This window comes from Herpailurus yagouaroundi, unplaced genomic scaffold (assembly GCF_014898765.1).
Source record: "Herpailurus yagouaroundi ecotype Mexico unplaced genomic scaffold, PumYag 139, whole genome shotgun sequence".
NCBI lineage: Eukaryota > Metazoa > Chordata > Mammalia > Carnivora > Felidae > Herpailurus > Herpailurus yagouaroundi.
In genome coordinates this window covers 10,992,583-11,013,081 of record NW_024412394.1, presented here as the reverse complement: position 1 = coordinate 11,013,081, position 20,499 = coordinate 10,992,583, and positions in this window count along the sequence as shown.

The following is a 20,499-nucleotide window of genomic DNA, read 5'->3' as shown; positions in this document are numbered from 1 at the left end:
CTCCCTGGCTTGTGGGACTCTCTGAACTGCAGTTTCTTCCTCTATTCAGCAAGCAGGCCAAGTAGGTGACTTTTAAAGGCCCTTCTAGCCGTGCTTTTCGGGCCAAGAAAACATCACATGCGTTTTCACACGAAATTCCCCCAAATTCCTCACACCCAGAGTCAAGTGGCCTACATGGAAGAGCCTCCAATTAACAGCTCTGTGGACCCTGGGTGTGGGTGAGCCACTTTCCAGGGCAAAGAGGCCAAAACCCTCCCCACAAGCAAAGACCACCAACGTGTTCTCCAAACCTGTGTTCTGAGTGGCTGGCCTCTCAGCCACTGATGGAAATCTGCAATTAGCTGTTTTAATCCCTAAAATAGCTCCGCTACCGTTGTAGACCGTCGCAGAGGAGAAGAAAAAACCAAACAACAAAAAACCCAGGGGCCACCACAGTAAGGTCAGGGAGGAGTTAGCGACTCAGGTCTCCCAGTGCCAACCTTCTACTTGAGTTGTGTGTGGTTGCCGATAATGTTCTGATTTCCAGAGAGCTGACAGCTGGGACGAACGGCTGCTTAACCTGATTAGATATGCCTCAGCCACAGACTCTGGGGCCACGGACAACTGCTCATTTGAAATGCATGCCACTGAAAGAATAAAGGGCGGCCTCAAACAGACAACACATTCTTGGATGCAAACCTTATGGTTTCTACACAGCCAAAAAAAAAAAAAAAAAAAGTTTATAACCGCCTGGGGTTCCTTTTCACAGAATATTCTTTGTCGAAGAGTGTTTAGAACAACTTGTAACTTTAGCACTTTACTGTAATTGCATTGTCCTTGTCATTTAGGACCAAGTGGTGTGTGAGGAACCCAGGGCGCGGGGCGGGGGGAGAGGGGGGCTCTCCAGAGCTACTGAGTCCCTCTGTTCAGTCCACTCTGTGTTCCCTCCCATCCTGGGGGTGGCTCCCCACCTTTCCCGTCAGGATCCCCGGGGCAGCCAAGAAGCTCTGTTACTGTTTTGCTGCTGCTTGTTAGGACCGCAGAGCATCTATTTTACCAGCAGCTGGAGTCACGGCCTGGAGGACGTCTCCTTGGTGGTGCACGGGCCTTCTGTTCTAGATGCGGTTCTTAGTAGCACAGTGCCTCACAGGACGTCTCCGGGAACAGACCCAATGGTCTGGCGCAGCCCCGTGGGAGGATGGTGGGAGGGGTCAGAAGGGCTTCTTTGTGTATCTTTATGGTGCACCTAAATGTCTGTACAAAATATTCTGGTGTGAGCTCACACTGTTGGCCTGGTATTGAGAGCAACTCGTCTTTAGGGTTCCCTCCTGGAGGGACAGGCTTTTCCTCTCTGCCCATCTCTCAGGGAAGCACGGTGGCCCATGGTCCACGTGAAAAATGGAGGCACACGTCAAACTCATAGGGACAACGGGGGATCCGTTCTTCACCAGCCACACATCAGAGCCAAGCACACGTACTGTGGCACATCAGTTAGCCTTCTACACTCGGACACTTCGTTCAAAAAGTAAAACCTACTCAATGGCTGACTATAAACCGTGAATACGAAACCTTCCTGTTTGCTTCTCTCCAAATGATAGACTTTTGCAAACTTCTTTTCATAGGCCTCCCTGCTTTCCCTCTCACCAGAGTGGTGATGAGCACAGAGGGGAGAATCTAACTTGGAGGTATGGAGTATCCATACCTTGGAACATCTCATTTGGTTGTATGGAATACGGGAGAATCTAATGTGGGTTTGAATCCCTGCTCAGTCTGAGTCTCCCTTTCCTTGTCAGTTCTCCTGATTTTTTCCGGGTGAAAAAATTGGGGGATAACATGAGTATCTCCTCACAGGATTGTTATGAGATTCAATGTGTGTAAAGCACTTAGCAGAGACCTGACTCACGTTATAGGCTGAGTGAATCTGAACTATCATTATTATCAATAACCCATCCTCTACCCACTCATCAACTTTGACTTTGCTCGAACCCCTCTTTGATCACTTTCCTGGTTTAAGTTTCCCACATGGAGGCATTATTCTTCCCTGTACTGTAGCTGTTTGGGGACTTGCCTCATTCCCTTATTAGATAGTCATAAGCCCTTGATGGCAGGAATTGGGTCTGATTCATCTGCATTCCATGCAGAGCTTCTCACATAGAATGTGCTAGTTATGTGCCAACTCCTACTCAAAAACCCTCCAAGATGCTCCAGAGATTCAGGCTCCTATCTTGATGTGATAGGGTCTTCACTTAGAGCCCCAACTGTGCCTTGAATTCCTACCACCTCCCACATCTGCTCATGCTGCTGATGTCGCTTAGAACCCCCCTTCCCACCTCTACCTCTTGAACTCTCCTTCATCCCTCAAAGCCCAGCTTAAATCACACACTCTCAACGACATATCCCAGAAGATAACAGTCAGATGGGCTTCTTCCTGACTCTCATCTCCTGTAAAATTTGACTTCAGTTCAGGAGTCAGCAAATTTTTTCTGTAAAGGATCAGATGGTAAATATCTTTGGATTTGTAGGCCATATGATCTTTGTTGTAATTATACAACTCTGCACTCTGCAAAAGCAGGCATAAATAATACGTTAGTAAATGGTATGGCTGTGTTTCAATAAAACTTTATAGAAATAGGTAGCAGGCCAGATTTGGGCTGCAGGCTGTAGTTTTCCAACCTCTGTTCTAGGTTCCTATAGTGTTCATCACAGGCTGCCTTTATGTTATGGTTTTTTGAGGTCAAATCTCTCAACTTCAAGAATAAAAATTCCTTAAGGGCAGGGACAGAATTTTTTCTCTTGCCCTCACTCATAACAGGCACGTAGAAGAAATTACTTATTAGATATCTGAAGGAAGACCAGAAGAATAGGGTGGGTGAGAAGGCTTGATGGGTCTGGGAGACAGATACCCAGAAGACAGGGACACACTGAGGAACTGAAGATATGGAGACAGTCAGAAAGATAGAGAGATACAGAGGTGAAAGTAAAGACAGACGAGGCTAGAAACAAGCAAAAGAGCTCACAGCAGAATCTTCCCAGCGCAAAGGTGTAAGAACAGTGTTATGGGCTGAATTGTGCACCCCCCCCCCATTCCTATGTTGAAGCCTTAACTCCTAGCACCTCAGAATGTGACTGTATTTGGAGACAGGGCCTTTAGAGAAGTCATTAAGCTAACATGAGGCTGACAGGGCCTCAGTCCAATCTGACTGGTGTCATTATAAGAAGAGGAGATTTAGACACACAAAGAAACACCAAGATGTGTATGCCCAGAAAGGTGACCATGTGTAGACACAGAAGGTGGCCATCCCCGAGCCAAGGAGAGAGGCCTCAGGAGAAACCAGACCTGCCAAAACCTTGATCTTGGACTTACGGCCTCCAGAACTGTGAGGAAATAAATTTCTGTTGTTTCAGCCACCCAGTCAGTCGTATTTTGTTAGGACAGCCCTAGCAACTTACAGAGGGAAAAGCCAATTAGAAAAACAGAAGGAAGGCCCCAGTAAATGTTAATGATTTCAAATATTTTGCCTGTTATTCCTCAACAACTTTAGCTTTTTGAAGACATTAAGGTTTTAGTCTGTTGGGAGGTGAGCATAGTGGGGAGTTAAGTACGGATTCAGTTTCCAAGTCCCGGGTTTCAAGTTTGTAGCTCCAGGCTTACATTTCTAACACTGTCAAATCCTGATGATTCTGACAAGCTCTGCCCTGGCCAGTCGCCCCACAGTGTTCCAGAAACATTTCTTGCATGTCCACTCAAAGTTAATCACCTAAATACCTGCCATTTCTCATGGACTTTTGAAGGGTTTTGTTTGCTTTGTAGAGTTGAAGGAAAGTATTTGATTTTTCTCCCCTTGTATAAACTCCAGTTGGAAGAAATACTTTTATTTTCTCCTCTAGGTTTATTTTGTTTAGCAAAAGCCATTAGAACTAGCTTTAGTTCTACATTTTTCTCGTCTGCTTGCAAAGTATGTCGACATGGTGCTTGAATTTCAATGGGTTGGATTGTTTTGAATGACTTCTGGTGTTTTTGTTTCCAGTTGCCCCAGTACTGGTTGTTAACCAGGTGACCAGGTGAATGAGTTAATTAGTAATAGGTATTTTCACTAAGTACAAGTTTAAGTATGCATATTGAAGTTGCAAACCTAGTGTTCCCACAGATACAAGACAGCTTGTTTACCAAGAGACTCAATGGCTATTTCCTCTGTGCAACAGTCGACTACAGGACCTCATAAGGCAAAGTCTTTGGGTTACACGCTGCGGCCTCCATACCTGGAGAGCATGTCTTCTGCTAGGGCAATAACCAAAACCACCTGGAAGGGTCTAACAGAGTTACACTTCCCTAGATCCCATCGTCTTCTTTTTTTAATGTTTTTATTTATTTTGAGAGAGAGAGAGAGAGAGAGAGAGAAAGCAAGGGAGGGGCAGAGAGAGAGAGAGAGAGAGAGAGAATCCTAAGCAGGCTCCGCGCACCAATGCAGAGCCCCACGAGAGGCCCAATCCCCGTGAACCGTGAGATCATGACCTGAGCAGAAACCAAAAGTCGGACACTTAGCCAACTGAGCCACCCAGGCGCCCCGGAGATCCCATCTTCTGACGAACTGTATACTAGGAAGTTTTCACTTGACTGGTACAATTTTGAGGTGCTCATTCAGATTTCTGGACTTGAGCTACATTTTCTTAACAGGCCTCTGGTGCTGCTCTTACCATCATTCCCATTATCTACATTGATAAAGAAACTGAGGACCAAAGAGGTTTTTGAAAGCTGCCGTGTTAAGTCCGTCCTCTTTTGTGACTGCCTTGCCAATCAGGAATTTGCTGGTAGAGTCACTGGGGACCTGTGTTCTTTCATTTCTTCATGTTTCCTCTTCATACCTTGTAATATTAGAAACGGCATTATGCGTTATGACTCTCAACAGTACTTGTAATTTAACAAGATGTTTACTAAAATTAGCGAATGCCTCAGCGAAGGGATCTCAAGGATCGGTGACAGAAAGGCAGTGCGGGAGAATTTTCTTTGACCTCAGACTTTCCTGAAGGCACTCCTAAAATCACACTCCAGTGCTGGCAGCTAGTCCTGCCCCTGCACATAAACCTGTTCTTCTGTCAGACAAACATGCCCTGAGGTGCACTCACTTCCCCAATAAAATTCTGAGGTGGAAGCGGAGGGAGCGCTCCCCAGGGGAAGGCCCTCCTCCTCCCCAAATAGAGATGCTCTCCAGGGCCACACTGGGAAACTCTGGCATGGCGGCCCTAGCGGGGTCACGCGACGTGCCCCAGCTACTGTGGGGGGCTGTCTCCTGGAGGTGGTGTGCAGGAGACAGCAATTAGGACTGATCCCTAAGAGGAGGGTAAGTTTTGAGGGACAAGAGTTGGGACTGGGAGAGGGATGAAGTCCCTAACCACCAGGAGATTCTCCCCCTTGTTGCCAGTTTTGGGGTCCCCGGAGTTTCAATTTTGTTGGAGAAACCAAGCATTTATACACACACACACACACACACACACACACACACACACCATCAAATTCAGAGAACAGCCTCTGACTTCTTGCCGTGAAAAGAGACTTCTGCCTCAAGCATTCATTCTGAATTGGCACTGTTCCCTTATCAACTTGGAAAGCTGCCCTATCCTGACAAGGTCCCTCCACCGACGGAGCTCCGGTGCCCTGGCCCGGCTTGCAGCCCCCCACCCCCAGCAGCCTTCACACCTGCAGCTCCCTGATTTAATGAGGGCTGTCAGGGATTATCAAGTCGTGAACTCGCTTGCATCCGCCAGACTCTCATGAATGAGGCATTTTGTTCAGCTACCTCTCGCTTCGTGTTTCTTGGAGCCAACACAAAGGGAAAAGGCAGTGAGTGAGCAGCTTATTTGGGGCCAGGATCTAATATTTGAACATTGCGGGATGAAACCGTAGGCCTATCAAGTCTGCTGTTCTGTAACTTTCTTTTCTCTCACTCTCCGCCCCCCCCCCCCCCCGCCCCGCCTCAGCTCACCCCACCGCCCTCCTCAGCCTGGCCTTCTCAGCCCTGCGGTGCCCTTGCCGGTGGGCTGGTAACTCTGCAGCTGGTGAGTCACAGCACCGTAACCGAGAGGGAAAATAGACAGGGCTGCAAATCCCCTGTTGAACGGTCGCCGGAAGCTGGAGCTTCGAAGGAGGGGCTGGTGGCCAACATTAGAGCTCCCTGAGCTGGGCAGATTTAGCGTGCGACCCACACTGAATCCTTCTTGATCCGACTTAATTTTCTGAGGGAAATCCGATGGGAAAAGGCCTGGTAATTTAGCATTTTGAGGCCTAAAAAACCGGTCAGTAGTGGAAGGAGAAAATGGTAGCTTGGACATTCAAGTGATTCCTGTTGACATTTTGAGCACGAGGAGTTAGAACTTTTCAGGGTGAAGTCCTCCTTCCAGGAGAGGGCTGAGAGGACCTTTGGCCTGCAGACAGGAATCTCTTCATTACAGCAATAATAATTTCCATGATTAGCAACAGTTGTAAGAAATTATTCTTTGCCCATTTTCTAGCTATCGCCCCAGAGAAACCCAAAGCCCTTTGGTTCTGTCGCCGGAGAAGAGAACGCTGTGATCGTTTTTATTGCCCTTCAACAGCCTCCCCACAGCTGACCTGAACACGCCTGGAGTGGAGCTCCACAGTTCACAGGGTTTTTTCACACAGATTCTAGGCAGAAGAAAAGCCTATCTTGATATAAAATTTTTCTTCCCAGTCTTGACATTATTTATCTATCTACACCATGAGGAAGTAATTCCTTCTTTTTAAAAAAATTTTTTTAACGTTTGTTTATTTTTGAGAGAGAGAGACAGAGCGTGAGCAAGGAGGGGCAGAGAGAGAGAGGGAGACACAGAATCCGAAGCAGGCTCCAGGCTCTGAGCTGTCAGCCCAGAGCACAACGCAGGGCTCAGACTCACAGACTGCGAGATCATGACCTGAGCCAAAGTCGGATGCTCATCTGACTGAGCCACCCAGGTGCCCCGGAAGTATTTCCTTCTTAAAATACAACCAGCTTCTGAGCCTCTGAAAGAAGCCTGTAGACTGAGAGACAAGTGGAAGACAGCAAACTAAGGGTAAGTCTGCCGGGAGGGTCACAGGTGAGAGGTTCAGAGGAGGAGGAGAGACACCATTGTTGAGTTGGTGACCATTAAAACAGCGTAAGAGCAAGACAGCTTTCAACAAGGTAGCTCTTTGGGCCCGTAATGAGCTATTCTGGACTAGATCCACCACAAACCACAAGATCATTCAACTTAGAGGCCCTTTGAAGGATTAAAGCCTGAACCCTGAACTTCGGTGCCCTCCTCCAACAGGCCGGAGGCTGTTGGCCACAACCATGCATCACATCACGTCTGAACCTTGGATAGTCAGAAGGAGCTGCCTCCTCACTTTCCAGTGGGAGCCTGGACATTTGACTCTAGTTGGGGCCCGTGTGTCCGGGGTACGGATGAGCGTGGCCGTGCACAGCTGCGCGCTGTGGCTTCGACTTCTTGTGATTGTTGTGGACAGAGTTGAGTTTACTGTGGTGTCCTGCAACCGGGATTGGTTGGCAGTTCCGGAAATCTGAGGGTAAAAATAGCTTCCGAGCCGCCAACCACTGGCCCCTGGCCGGTGCCACCACGGTGGAGAGGAATGGCAAGCTGGAAAGTGCTGAGTTTCGTGATCTTTTCTTCCTTCCGGTGGTGGGAGGTTCTCAGAATAAGCTCTGGGCTTTGGATTTCCCCCAAAGGGTTTCTCGGTGCTTCCCAGGCCTGCTGAGTCAGTGTAGTGGGCTTGGGTGAGTTTTTCAAGGAGAGCTGTTGGTTTTTGAGACGGGGGTATGCCATGGAGCTGACTCGGACCCAGCAGCCAGGGGAGGCAAGAATCGAGGGCACCCAGTGTTTGTCGTCTGCCTCCTATGGCTCCAACATCCTGTCAGCAAGGGTCGCGGCCTCCCAACCACCTTCCAAGGTAGACCCCTCAGGCCCAAAGCCTCGTGCCCCATTGTTCTTGCCTCTTGCCAGTTCTGCCTCTGAACGTTGCCATTTCTTGACTGACATCTTCTCCCAGGTTCTTCCTCCCCTGTCTCTCCAAGAAATCTGCTTTAAATGCCAAGTCCATGGTCCAGGTCCCATTCCTCTGGTACCATCCCATGGGCTCTCCATTTGGTCTTGGCCCTGAATCGCACTCTACCATACCCTCCACATTTTTCTGGACAATGTTCATTGCAAAAACACTCTGAGACCCCCTGAGAAATGGAAAACATAATCTGTCTACACACGGCCCCCTGGACCAAGAAGCTGGCTTAACTGAGACTGAGAGAAACATGCATGTGAACTAAAGGTACAACTAAATTCTAGAATGTCTCTAGAAAGGAGGAAATACTATTTTAAAGCTCATACAGTAGTTTCAATTAGGCTTATCAAAATTAAGGTTGTATCATCCCTTTGATGTCCTTTAAGCTTGATGGGAATAACCCAACATGAAATGAATCTTTGCAATGGAAGGTATTTCTGAAGAGAAATGGGTTTTTCAATATTTGATTGAGTCTTAAGCTTTCTTGGGCTTTTGCCAAACCCAGTTCCTCCCTCTCATCATTGTGTTCATGCAGAACTTTTTTTTTTTAATTTTATTGTTTGTTTTTTATCTTTAAATTTTATTGTTTGTTTTATTGTTTGTTTTTATTGTTTGTTTTTTATCTGTTTGTTGTGTAAGCACTTAGTTGCTTGCTTCTAGGCTGGCCTGTGAGCTCCCTTTGAAAGGGAAAGATTCATTCGGTCCTGTATCTCCAGCACCTGTATGAATTGGACAGGATTACAAACCCGGTTTACATTATTATCTATTAACTGCTTGGCAAGTCCTTTCTTCCTAGATAGGAATAAGACAGCTCTTGCCCAATTTAAAATTCTACCTCAGTGAAGTTCCCTCATCTTTCTGGGAATATGTGGCTGGATGTCTCCAATCAGAACTTTATTTCTTCCACGAGTGTTCCAGGGACGGGGGAGGAAACTCCAGCCTGCAGGCTGGCTCCATTGCCTCGAGTGTGATGCCCATGTGGCCAGAAGCAGGTGTTTGGCCTGCTGTGTGCACTCAAATCCATGGCCCCCTTTTTGTGCGCTCAGCCCAAGTCGGCCACAACAGAAGACAAGGTGACGTTGGAAGGACCTGTTTGGTATCCATGGCATGGATGGTGTTTCATGGGCTTTGGCACCAGACTCAACTGGTACAATCCTGGCTCCAGCACTTTCTAAGTGTGTGGCCTCAGTCAATTCCATTACTCTCACTGAGACTCCGTCTCTCTGTAAAATGAAGAAAACAACGCCTCACCTGCAAGAATGCTGAAAGGACTGGAAACAAGTGTGCAAAATGGTTTTTGCGGGGCTCGTCGGTTGGAAGAAAACCTTTTAAAGATGCGCTTTCCTCACCGTGGGTGAGGTCAACACACTGTGTTTACCCAGGTCAACACTCTGAGTTTCAGAGGCAGAGGCCAGGTCTAGTTTGAAGCGGGGGGTCTTGGCCCAAGAAGCCAGACCGTAAAGGTAGTAGCAATAAATACAAGTGCACATCCACTTTGAACCCAGCGCTATGCAAAGCATTTTATATGGAACCTGTCATGTAGTCTGCACAACTCCCCCCTTTTTTTTTCAGCTTGATTGAAGAATCATGGACAAATAACATTGTCACATACTTACCGTGCACATCGTACTTGAGGTACGTGTGCAGGGTGGAAGGATTCCTCCCATCTAGTCAGTTAGCACACCCATCGCCTTACATATTTATATAGATGTATATCTACACATATTTTGTGAGAACGTTTAGATCCCACCCTTTTAGCCAATTTCAATTACATAATCTAGTGTTATCAGTTACAGTCATCATGTTCTTCATCAGATCCTCAGACCTTATTCACCTTACAGCTGGAAGTCAGTACACATTAACAACCTCTCTCTATTTGCCTCTGCCCCTGGTGGCCATTTTTTTACTCTCTCTTTCTGTGAGTTTGACCCTTTTTTTTTTTTTTTTTAAATATTCCACATGTAAGGGGTACCGTGCAGACGCAGCAGTCGCCTCTCTCCGTCTGCTTTATCTCACCTAGCACGATGCCCTCCACGTCCATCATGTTGTCACAAATGGCAGGACTCACAACTCCCATGGGACAGGTTAAAAAACGAAAGCTTGGAGAAGCTCAGTAACATGTCCAAGTTCATCCAGCTAGCGGAAGCCAGGTCAGCTCCAGATAAGAGCCAGGCACAGCCCCGAGGGTGGGCTTCTGCAACTTTCAGCCTCACTGCCTCAGCAGGAACCTTGGCCTCTTGAGGTCACCTCTTCCCTGGGGCTCCGGTGAGGAGACAGAGGCCTATGGAGGTGAAAGGAAGCTCTTGACTGGTTAGGGCAGAGCTGGGGCCAGCCCAGCCCTTCCGAGTGGGGACCCACCGACCGGGAAGGAGCCAGCCACTTCCCCAGATCCTCGGCGTCCTCTTCCTGACTCATGCCTCCCAAACTTGCCAGGCGGGGAAAGGAGGAGGAAAACTGACAAAACCAGTGATAGAAAAAAAACCCAGATTGGAACATTTAGCTTCCTTCAGGACCAACTCGAAACCGCACCTCTGCCTGCCAAGCCCTAATCGTCATCCCATGGCAGAGTCCCCTTCTTAGTCACTGTCTGCCCCTCCAGAGGGGCTTGTAAGACAATTACAAGAATTCGGTGATAATCTCTCCCTATTTACATCTTTCAGTTTTTATTTCCCGGGTTTTCCAGAATTTGCTCTCATTAAACATCCGAGCCCAAAGCCGGCCGAAAAGGCTCTGCAGCATATGTTGCTGTCTTTCCCTCTGCCTGATTCTATTACTCGGATCAAAGTCCCACTGCAGTCCTGGGGCTTTGCGTCAGCTTCGGAAAGATCAAAAGAGACAACGACTGGGCCCTTGGAAGTGAACAGCCACGAGCCACTGGGAGCGAGATGAGCTGCTGGCCCTGTGGCGTCTTGTGTACTTGGAGATGGAAGGCCTGGCCGAGAAGGGGCTGCTTGCTGGACAGTGGGACCTACGCCCCGTAGGGTGTCAGCCAGCGATGTCTGTACCCCTAAGGCCTGGAGAAAAGGCCAAGTCTGGTGTGAGAATCACAATCCACCCCAGCACACAGGAAGGAAGTTAGAGCGTGCTTTCCAGATGGGAGCCTCATTTAAATTCTCAGCCCCAGCCCTCTCCAGCCCTCACAAGCACACACGCACGCACATGCACACGCACGCTCTGCATAGAGCGGAAAGGTTGGATGTTCTCCGTCAGGCAGGAGCCCTGAGAAGATAAGGACTTAAAGCCGCTGCTTCTTTGAAAGGCTGTTCCTCCCCTTCTGGGGTCAAAATTTGGTTTGGACAGAGGGGGAGCGTCAGAACTATGGGTTACGGAAGACGGCCTTGGTGTCTCGCCTCGACATCCCTGAGAACCTCTCCCTCTTCTGCTGGTGTCTCACTACATTGGTTCCTTCCACATGTGTCCCTGAGAGGGTGAACCCGGGGGGGAGAGAATTCTAACGTTTCCTCTTGGATTGCACACACGACGCACTGACCTTGGCCCTTTTACAGTTTTAGCAAAATATACTCTTCGCAAAAAAAAAATGACTGCAATTGAGGAGTAAATCCCAGACTGGTGTAGTAGTAGTTAGGGTGTAGGCTGTATAAGCGGATGGAATGGAGACCCCAATCCGGCTGGAGGATATTTCTCTGTCACGTGACAGTCTGGAGGTGCGTGTCCCCTCCGATCAGCAGGGAGGTTCTGTTCCGTTCTGTCACTTGGCACCTGGGCTCTTTCCATCTTGTTTCTTTGTTGGCCTCTAGAGAGTTGCCCTCATCCACGTGGTTAGAGCTGCGTCATTACCATATCGGCATCCCTCCTCACAGGAAGCAAGGTAGAGGGGAAACGGAGGGTAATTTATTTTCATGTGTTTTCTGTAAGCGATGCAGCAGTTACAGACCTCGGATCTGCTTACGTTCCCCTAGTGAGAATTTAATTACGTGGCCATACCTAGCTGCTAGGGAGGCTGAGCAATGTGGTTATTAGCAAGGTGAATGTCTGCCACCACTGAAATTAAGATTTTTGTATGAAAATGTAAATATGGGCTCTCCATTTAGAGAACTGCAAAAGGAGAATTGATTCTTCAAAGAAGATTCTGAGACACTCCTAGATCCATATCTATCTACCTATCCATCCATCCATCCATCCATCCAACCATCCATCTTCACTGAGAATATAGTAGAAGGTTTGGCAGGAAGATACACTCAGGATTAAAACATCAAGTAAACCTGACAATTTGTTCATTTATTCAGCACTTACCAAGTTCTTATTATGAGTCAAGTGTTGTGTTGGGCACCGAGACATACAGATGTGGAAGTCATGTTCCGTGACACTGACTAACCTTGCCTGTGGTTTCTAAATTTGCTGATGCATCCTAACTCCCAGAGAGAGAGAGAGGCAGGTGAGCTTGTTTTTGTTTTTTGGTTTTTGTTTAATGTTTTATTTATTTTTGAGAGAGAGACAGACAGACAGAGCATGAGCAGGAAGAGGCAGAGAGAGAAGGAGACACAGAATCTGAAGCAGGATCCAGGCTCCGAGCTGTCAGCACAGAGCCCGAGCCCGACGCAGGGCTCGAACCCACAAACCGTGAGATCATGACCTGGGCCGAAGTTGGATGCTTAACCGACTGAGCCACCCAGGTGCCCCAATGTGAGCTTGTTTTAAACAGACCTCAAATGATTCTTCCCAGTGATCTCTGTTTCATTTGAGGGTTTCCAAGATTGCAAGCTCATTAAAAACCATTACCATTTGTGGCTGTTTATCTTCTTAATGACCTGCAATGACCACAAATGCAGAAATAAATTGAATGCAGATATTAATGTGATTATAACTGTCACCCCTAAATCTGAATTTTCAATTTTGAGGTCCATCCAAACAGCATCACTGTGCTCATTTATTGGCTCTATAAAGACAATGTTTTCAAATTGAACTTTAAAAAATATCCCTTTAAGGGGTGCCTGGGTGGCTCAGTCAGTTGAGCGCCCGACTTCGGCTCAGGTCATGATCTCACAGTCCGTGGGTTCGAGCCCCATGTTGGGCCCTGTGCTGACAGCTCGGAGCCTGGAGCCTGCTTCCCATTCTGTGTCTCCCTCTTTCTCTGCCCCTCCCCACTCATGCTCTCTCTCTCTCTCTCTCTCTGTCATAAATAAACATTAAAAAAAAAAAAAGTACCCCTTTGGGTGATTTCATTTTGTTTTGACAAAATCACTGAACAGATTTGAAGACCACTGGTATCATGTTTCTCTAGATTCTCCCTATGCAGAGGCTCTGTGGCTCCCCGATTCTCTGATATGCCTTGTGGGGTTGGGATATTATGTGGGACCACTGAGGGCCAAAACAGCACGAAACAGTGGGGAAAGATCTAAGAGATGGGCTCAGCTTGGCAGTTTGTCGAGAGCCCCTGTCGAGAACTGCCAGGCCTGGGAGTAGCTGAATCAGGTTTCCCTCCCTGCGTCTTTGGTGTGAGAAGCACACTGGGTAGGAGTCAGAAGTCTGATGGGGCTTGGAAAACCCCAGGGCTGGGGCCCCACACCTCCCACAGCTGCCCGATTTATTGTTGAGGGAAAATTTTTTCGTCTCAAATATGTGCTTGCAACCCCACAGCTGCCTTACACGTGGACTGTGGCGATGGCCTGGGCAGCCCGGCACTGCTTCCCAGGCGCCCCCAGGATGACTCCCGGAGAATCTGGCCTCAAGCAGCCAACTAGCGCTTTGTCAACAGATCATCACTCTCCAAAGCATCTAGGGCTGGAGTGGGTTTTGCCACTTTTCAAAGTCATTAGTGACTGTTCATACTATTCCACCTTCAAATCCCGGAGGGATGTGACAGATTCCCTAACACAGACTCTGGGTTCGCAGAGTGGACCAGGGCATGCCCAAGGTCACACAGCGAGTTGGTAACTATGTCCAAATTCCAAACCTAAATTCCAACAATCCCGTTGCCTGTTCTTTCCAATGCGACCATAATCTCATTTAGCACAAATGTACATGTGGCTCAATGAGCAATCACAGTGATAGCCCCTATCGCCAAATTTCTGTTCATCCTCCGCATCATTTTCATCGTGCCTATACGAGGCCCTAGTCCCTGCCAGCAACCTTACAGAGTAGACGGGTCAGGAATGAACCACGTGACTTTGGAGGAGGCAGGGTTGGGCATTAAGAGCGTAAACAGCCTTAGCACCGGCACACATGTGGTTCGTGACATATCTGTGATTTGAACCAGATCTCTTGGCCCCATCCAGCATGCTCCCCACTCCACTGCTCAGCTTCCCTATTGGCAAGGTGCCACCCCTTATGTCTTGCTTTGCTCATTTGCTTACAAAAGAGAGAAAAGAATAAAACAAAATGACACAGTGATGACAGTGTCGCTAAGACATCTACAGCCATAAGGCTTATAACCAGAGCTGAAGGGCACAGCAAGATTCCCCCGGTGCAAGGCACCTGGATCATTCCCCTGTCCCAGCTTACCGCCAGACAACAGGTGACATCTCTCACCCCATTTTTGTGGAGTGCTCGCTCTGTGCTAGGCGCTACCGGGCCTTTGGGGACGCACCAAGCAAGGCCTCCGCCTTCGAGGAAGGGAGGGAGAACTAAGAAAGAAGAGGTGAGTACCTGCCGACCGTGCTCAGCACCTTACAGGTACTGTCTCATTTAACTCTGGCAATTGCATTCCAAGGCATGTCTCATTGTCCCCCTCTCACAACATCGGAGGCTCGGGAAGGTCAAGCGACACCAGAGGTCATACAACTAGTAAGTGGCCAAACTGGAATTTGGACCTAAGTCTTTCTGAGTTCTTGCGCTTTCCGGGTTTAGCGCTGGGTCTGGTATGAGTAAATGGAATGGGCAGAGTGAATGCAGACCATGAATCGGTGCTTCATGGTGCAGTGGGTGGAAATTGTGGTCCCCACTAAGATGGCAGCTGACACTGTGGAAAAGGATAGAAGGGCCTTGGGGAGAACACACACATGACTTCTCACAGCCACCAAGAGGAAGGCCAGCCTTCCTGGCTGGGGAGGACACAGCTAGAGAAGGTGCTTCTGTTTCTCTGCTCCACGCTTGTGCTCTACGCCCGCTAGGTGAGGCACCCACGTTCACTTTCATGGTCATCACCCAGGAGTGGAAGTGGCCGCCTGCCTTGTCCACCTCCCAACTCCCTTCCCCTGAGCAAGCAGAGTCCTGGTGTGGCCAGCAGAGTCAGGCCCAGGAACCTGTCCCTTGCGCCACCCTGTCCTTGCTGCCCATACCTGTCTTTCCTTCCAGAGATGATGTAAGAATTAGCAACCTGCAAAGCGAAGCCCAAGTGGCCCTGGCCCCACCTTCCAGGCGGTCTGATGCTCGGGGCTGGGTGCCGACAGCTGGCTTAGCAGAGACACATCTCCAAACCGCGGGCTTCAGCTGCCATGGTGTGAACTGTCTCTGAGCCTCCTCTTGGGGCAGCCACAGCCTGACACTGTGGTTCCTAAATGGCTGACAGATTCTTCTGTGCACTTTGGAGAGTCACAGGAGGATTATAACTGTCTGCCCCATCCTATTACCCCCTCCAGCTGCCGCTGCCCCTGGAGAATCCCTTTCCAGTATGTAAGGACGTCATCATTACAGCCACATTAAAAAAAAATTGTGACATTTTCCAAACTGGAGTGTGACTGCTGTGTGTGTGTGTGTGTGTGTGTGTGTGTGTGTGACTCCAAGCCAAGAATATATCAAATATATTCCTCCTGCCTCCCGGATTGGGTTTTTGGGGAGAAAAGGGTTGAGGCAATGAATGAAATCTCCTTAGAGTCCTGTCCACTTCTTGGGCCTGGCTGGGGGGCACTTTTTTTCTCTTGAAATTGCCTGTCCCTGATCCCCCACCATGAAAGGAATCCATGGTCCGAGAGACCATCAGGAAAGGCACATCTGGAGACCAGCCTTACAGGCACATCACGGCGTCATGGCCCAAAGGCTAGCACAGCTGGGACAAGCTGGCAAGGGAGTGCCCGCCTCCCCTCCTGTCCCGCAGGGCCCAGAATCCACCCTTCCTGCCCTGGTGCCTTCCCCCCAGCCCCCTCCTCCCACACTGGACATGTGTCAGAAGCTCCCATGTGTCAGAAGCCCTCTCTTGCTCAGGAACTTCATGAGATCTGGCAGCTCTCGCTGAGCCTTGTGAGATCACTGCAGACCAGCCTCTAGCGTGCACCGTCTCCAGGGAGGCTTGTGCAGATCTGTGTCCGTGTTGGTCTCACTCCAAGATTGTGGGGTCCCCCGGTGAGTCTGGTGGGGCCGCCAACAAGAGCTCTGAAGCTGGAGGAAAACCGCTGTCTCAAGAGAGCAGGCCACATCTCCACAGCTGGATGACGCCCTCCCTCCAGCCCTGCACACCCCACATCACAGGAGACGGAACTCCTCCGGAAGAGCCTGCACCCTCCCAGACTTGCAGCCTGGGTCTCTCGGGATGGCGGAGCGGATTCATACCGTGGAGCAGCTTGCTTTCCTGGAGGCCTGGGGAGCAGGCTGTACTTGCTGAGGCATGGACCCCATTCCGGTCCTCTGGCCTAGGCCCAGGGAAGCTGGCAAAAAAAAAAAAAAAAAAAAAATCACGGGGCCTATTCCTTTGACTATTTTCTAAGTTTTGTGAACAACTGTGGTTATGATTCAACCTCAAACAATGACCAAAAGAAATCGGAGTAGTGTTTGGTTAAAAAAAATAATGATAATAATGAAGTCGGGATCGTGTAATTTGAATTCAAGTCATTATTCACATTGGGGCGCCCTCTGTTATGCTAGGTGTCATGGCCGCCATTAAAAACATGCAACCACTCATTGCCTATTACAAATTAAAAGACATTTATCTACTCTACATCTCCATTATGGAAGGAGTCACGCAAAATCGTTTATTGGACTGTCCTATTTCATTACTTGGCCTCACTTTCGTAATTCTGTTTCCCTTTTTTTTTTTTTTCAACGTTTATTTATTTTTGGGACAGAGAGAGACAGAGCATGAACGGGGGAGGGGCAGAGAGAGAGGGAGACACAGAATCGGAAACAGGCTCCAGGCTCCGAGCCATCAGCCCAGAGCCCGACGCGGGGCTCGAACTCCCGGACCGCGAGATCGTGACCTGGCTGAAGTCGGACGCTTAACCGACTGCGCCACCCAGGCGCCCCAATTCTGTTTACCTTCAACCCAAATGTCATCCAGTCACTACTAAAGGATTCAATAAATCAAAAGAACATAAACATAGCATTTTTTTCACTTTAGTGTTGTCAAACGGTAAACACTTTGTTTTGTTGTTGTTTGTTTGTTTGTTTCGCTGATTGATCGGGGTTTTCTTCTCTTAGAGTAGATTGCGCTTTTTTGTTCTTTCCAACGGTGCACGGATCAGTCAAGGACGCAGCAGGGAACAGATGGCACATTCAGTGTGGGTAATTTGAGGAGAGGAGGGACGGCCAGGGCCAGTGCAGCACCCACACTGCTGGGAGCAGTAGGGAGTCCTCACTCAGCCTAGGCTGAGAAGGAGCGAACTGTTAGCAGGTCTGGGGAGACAACCGTGGGAAAGCAGCCCGGCGGGCCCTGGGTCAGGATGCAGCTGGGCAGTAACTCGCTGCAGGGAGTTATAGCCTCGCCGTAATCACTTTGACCTCAGAGTCCTTCCTTTCTGGGACCTCTTGCTGATCCTACCATCTGCCAAAACCACTTGGCAGGCTGAGTACACGGGAGCCCTTTGATGAGCCCACACAGGCCAGCCTGGACAAGACAGAAAGCAGAGCAGAGAAGAAGAGAGAGGGTCCGCAGGGGCAAACAGGAGCATCGTATTTGTTTCCGTAAATCTCCCATGTTTAGTTTTATGTGCCGTCCCCCAAATTAACTCTCATAGAATCATTTTCTTCTTACAAGAAAAAAAAAATTGATATTTTTGTTAGGATATTGTTTTTTAAAGCCGAAGATCTAAAAAAAAAGTTGTTTTCAGGGGCGCCTGAGTGGCTCAGTCGGCTGCGTGTCCAACTTCGGCTCAGGTCATGATGTCACTGCTCGTGAGTTCGAGCCCTGCGTTGGGCTCTGTGCTGACAGCTTGGAACCTGAAGCCTGCTTCAGATTCTGTGTCTCCCTTTCTTTCTCCCCCTCTCCTGCTCACGATCTCTGTCTCTGTCTCTGTCTCTCTCTCTCAAAAACAAATACACATAAGAAATTATTTAAAAAATAAATTTAAAAAAGCTATTTTCAAAATGTTCAATTATTAATATTCATCATTTCTGTTAAAACAAACATCCAAACCTCGACACAATTTCCGACCTACTTTTGTAGCTCTTAAACTGCAGGCTGCCTCTTGAGGTCCCAATATGCTTCCAGTTTTTATTATTTAAAGTTTAACCTCAGGAACCTGGGTGACTCAGTCAGTTGAGCATTCGACTCCAACTCAGGTCATGATCTTTCAGTTCTTGAGTTCGAGCCCCGCGTCGGGCCCTGGGCTGACAGTTCAGAGCCTGGAGCCTGCTTTGGATTCTGTGTCTCCCTCTCTCCCTGCCCCTCCCTGGCTCACACTCTGTCTCTCTCTCTCTCTCTCTCTCTCAAAAATAAATAAACATTTAAAAAAAAAGTTTAAATTTTAATCTCTTCAAATGTATTATTTAATCTCTAAGAATGTTTTATTTGAAGGATAGTGCTAAATCAAAAATCTATGCAAGGAAGATTTAAAGTGACTTTGCTTATATTCTCCATTGCATCTTTCAATACAACTGAACACAGTGACTTAGACTATATCAAATTAAAACATCTGGAAAATGTTCTAAAATTTTGGTTGAAATCTCAGCTATCATCCATAGCATTATCCTGGTACTCTGTACAAAATCCAGTGAGATTTTCCTGTAAATGTTTCTCATTGAAAACTTATTTTTCTTTTCTTTTTTTTTTTAATGTTTATTTGTTTTTGAGAGAGAGAATGTGCACCAACAGGGGAAGGGTAGAGAGAGAGGGAGACACAAAACCCGAAGCAGGTTCCAGCCTCTGAGCTGTCAGCACAGAGCCTGACGCAGGGCTTGAACTCCCGAACCTCAAGATCATGACCTGAGCTGAAGTCAGACACTTAACCAACTAACCTACCCAGGCTCCCCAAAACTTATTTTTCTTAAGTATTGATGATAAACTAAAATATATTGCATCAAATGTTAAAATTTCTGGTTCCATAAAATAAACAAAATCTATTAAACTATCTTCAAAGTCTTAAATTTTACATGGAAGTAAATTGTTCACAGCACTTCAATGTGAAACAGTTGAAGCTTGTTATTAATGGTTCACATTTTATTGTCTTGATGTATAAATTTCCCTCAAAACAATTTTCACGTTGTAGTAGATAAATGTTTTATAACAAGCAGGCCCATAAACCTAGACTATACTAATATGCCCATATTGAAACTGTTGTTTTTTGACGTCTGTTGAATATTTCATCTCTGAAAATACTCAGTTATTTTTTAACCAATTGATATTGTTACAAAAATCGAATGGTACTTTCTAAACGTTTTTTATTTCTTTATTGACATTAATAAACTATATTTTAAAAAATGTTGATGACTTCGGGGCGCCTGGGTGGCTCAGTCGGTTAAGCGTCCCACTTCAGCTCAGGTCACGATCTCACAGTTCATGAGTTTAAGCCCGTGTCGGGCTCTGTGCTGACAGCTCAGAGCCTGGAGCCTGCTTCGGATTCTGTGTCTCCCTCTCTCTCTGCCCCTTCCCCGTTTATGCTCTGTCTCTCTCTGTCTCAAAAATAAATAAATGTTAAAAAAAAAAATGTTGATGACTTCAAATGCTGGTCTTTGTACAAAGTTAACTCATGATAGATAATCTTTGGCTCACTGATGATTGCAAAACTTACTTTCCTTGGGCCATAAGCTTCATCACTGAAACAGGTTTGACATTCTGACAGCACGGTTAAGTACTTAGCACCTCGACGTTTAATTACAGTTTTTGAACACTGTTAGCATCCCACACTTCCATGACTAGTGAAATCATCTAATCATGTTTTTGTTGAACTTAATTAATTTGTAAATCGCCTTTCATTCCAGAAATACAGATGTTTTGGTTTGTTTTGTACCAATACTTCTTCAGTATCATAAGACATTCTGTTTGGGTTTGTTGCCTTTGGTGTTGGAAGACATTCCAGACTACAGTTGATGATTAATATCATATCTTCTTTTTCCTGCAGAGTCAGAAGATTAACATTCATGATATTTTTAAAAGGAACTTTAAGAAACTTATCTCAACTTTGATGTTTTTTTCATTCTGAGTGTTCAGGGCTTTGTTTTTAGGTGAACACGTATCGTTAGCGGAACGAGTGAAATGGTAAGACTGATTCAAAGAAAACTGGGGTGAGGAAACGATATTGATTAAATAAATAGCAAACTATTTACATGACTGCTAAGTTAGATACCTAACTGGTTTATATCCCACAGAGCAGTAACACTGTAACGTTTGGAGTTATCTTTTCTACTAGACAAATACAGTCGACTCTCGA